Genomic DNA, 3,011 nt, shown 5'->3' on the forward strand with positions numbered 1-3,011 from the left:
ATATATATATATATATATATATATATATATAGCATGAAAGTGACATAATACAATTTTAAAGTATAAGAAAGAGTGCCATTCATTGGTCAGCAAGTATTGAATATTAGAAAACATTTTTCATCATTCAAGTGACATATGATATATTTAAAAATAATTATTGGCACTCATTGGCCAGTTACAAATCATCAGAAGTCATCAGTCAAAACAGGAGTTAGTGAGTGTAGCATCAAAATACTGGTATTCATATATATAGCATGTAAGTGACATAATACAAATTTAAAATATAAGAAACAGCGGCATTCATTGGTCAGCAAGTATTGAATATTACAAAACATTTTTCATCATTCAAGTGACATATGACAAATTTAAAAATAATTATTGGCACTCATTGGCCAGTTACAAAACGTCAGAAGTCATCATTCAAAACTGGAGCTAATGAGTGTAGCATCAAGCTACTGGTATTCATACATATAGCATGAAAGTGACATAATACAAAAATATAAGAAACAGTGGCATATGTTGGCCAGCAAGTATTGAATATTACAAAACATTTTTCATCATTCAAGTGACATATGACATATTTAAAAATAATTATTGGCACTCATTGGCCAGTTACAAAATATCAGAAATCATCAGTCAAAACAGGAGTTAAAGAGTGTAAAGCATGCATGCATTATTTCAAAATATCATTCACTATTACTCAGAGCTCATCATTCAAGTGACATATGACATATTTAAAAATAATTATTGGCACTCAGTGGCCAGTTACAAATCATCAGAAGTCATCAGTCAAAACAGGAGCTAATGAGTGTAGCATCAAGCTACTGGTATTCATATATATATATATATATATATATATATATATATATATATATATATATATATATATATAGCATGAAAGTGACATAATACAATTTTAAAGTATAAGAAAGAGTGCCATTCATTGGTCAGCAAGTATTGAATATTAGAAAACATTTTTCATCATTCAAGTGACATATGATATATTTAAAATTAATTATTGGCACTCATTGGCCAGTTACAAATCATCAGAAGTTATCAGTCAAAACAGGAGTTAAAGAGTGTAGAGCATGCATGCATTATTACAAAATATCATTCACTATTACTCAGAACTCATCATTTAAGTGACATAAGACATAATTAAAATGTAATATACTGTAGCTATTACTCAAAGTCTGTGGTTGGAAAAAAATCATTCAGTATTACTCATAACTCTTTTAAATTGGTATCATTATTTGGGACTGGTAATACATTTTTTTGTGCTAGCAATGTATTGCGTTGGGATCTATAATTAATTACTGGGGGCATACCAATATTTGCTTTTGACTTATTGCTGCAAATGAAGATGGGTAACGTCATTCGTCATGAGTCAGCTGTAGCAAGGTTATGAAACAAATAGAGTATATGTGATCACATTCATGAAAGACACAGGTTTAATGACCAACTGCTTATAGCACATTAATTTCATGAATAATTTCTCCTGCAAAAAATACAAAATAGATTATTAAACTGAAAGAAGAAACGCATATTATGCTGAAAAATAGTGAACTTCGAATTAACAGGTAATGAAATGTGTATTAAATATATATTTTCTCTAGCTGTCCTTTCCAAAACCTTCAGTCATCATACCATGCGACATAAGACATACTGTCAAAACGAACTGCAACAAATACTTAAATAACTACATAGCATAAATACATAAACTTTAACATTATCCTCATCTGCAAAGAAAGACTTCATTATCGGTACTATCATCACCTGCAAAGAAAAACTTCCATAACTGCATTATTATCATCACCTGTAAAGAAAAACTTCATTATCCATAGTAGCATATTCTTCATCACTATTCATCATCATTCATTATCATCTGCAAAAAAGTCACTTCATCATACAACTATTCATAGTATAGAGTTCCTTATTTCTAGCATATTTCATCACTAAAACTAAGATGCGTAGTTCTGTCTGACAGCCTGCATCAGTCGCCTCGTATTCTGAAAGAAAAAATTAGTTAAGACTGCTATCATACGATGTGTATAGTATATTCTTGTTAATGCTTGTTAATTCTGATCCATTTACTCTTCGTGACGAGGTATTGCATCTTCTTTCGTTCATTGCGAAGGTGAAATTCCCATTTCATAGCAATCCACTGTGGTTTGTTTAATTTATTTCTTTTACACGTTATTTCTTTCTGAAAATGACGAACAATGATTAATGTCTTGCATTTAAATCATATACCCATTAAATAAAAACTGGTTTATAGTGATATAATTGAGCATACAGCATAGCATGACAGAAAACGTAATATGTCAAAAACATAGACAGTGTTCAGATGCAAAAATGTACACAGAGTATCACAATGTAGCGACATAAAAAAAAAAAAAATGTAAAATAGTCACGATGTTGAGATATCATAAGGCAAAATGTCAAAGTCAACTGGTGCTTGTTACATCTTAAATATTTCATAGTGCATACAAACAAAACAGGAAAACAATCATACATACATGAAGAATGGAAAATGTGCACAGTCTGATGTGTAACGACAAGAAAAGCGACCTGCTAACCTTACCTTGCCGGGCACTTGCCAAGAAAAAATACGATAATCATCAGTAAGTAGTCACATAAATATAATTGCATAAGTGGTCATAAAATGTGTAAGTTTATCTGGAAAAATGTGCACGGTCTGATGTGTAACGACAAGAAGAGCGACCTGCTAACCTTACCTTGCCGGGCACTTGCCAAGAAAAAATACGATAGTCATAAGTAAGTGTTCATGTGAATATAATTGCATAAGTAGTCATAAAAAAAAATCAGGAAATGGCATTACAGTGTGATAAATCATGAAGTATGTTCATTCAATAAAGGGCTTGATGTTGGAGACATGGTGATTCCCTTTGGTTTTTCTGGTTCTCAGAGTTTCGACGTGTACTCCATTGGGGTGAGGAATGCTGCGAATTCGATATGGACCTGCATGTAAAAGCTCAAATTTACTACAT

The sequence above is a fragment of the Schistocerca nitens genome, chromosome 8 (genome assembly GCF_023898315.1).
Source record: "Schistocerca nitens isolate TAMUIC-IGC-003100 chromosome 8, iqSchNite1.1, whole genome shotgun sequence".
NCBI lineage: Eukaryota > Metazoa > Arthropoda > Insecta > Orthoptera > Acrididae > Schistocerca > Schistocerca nitens.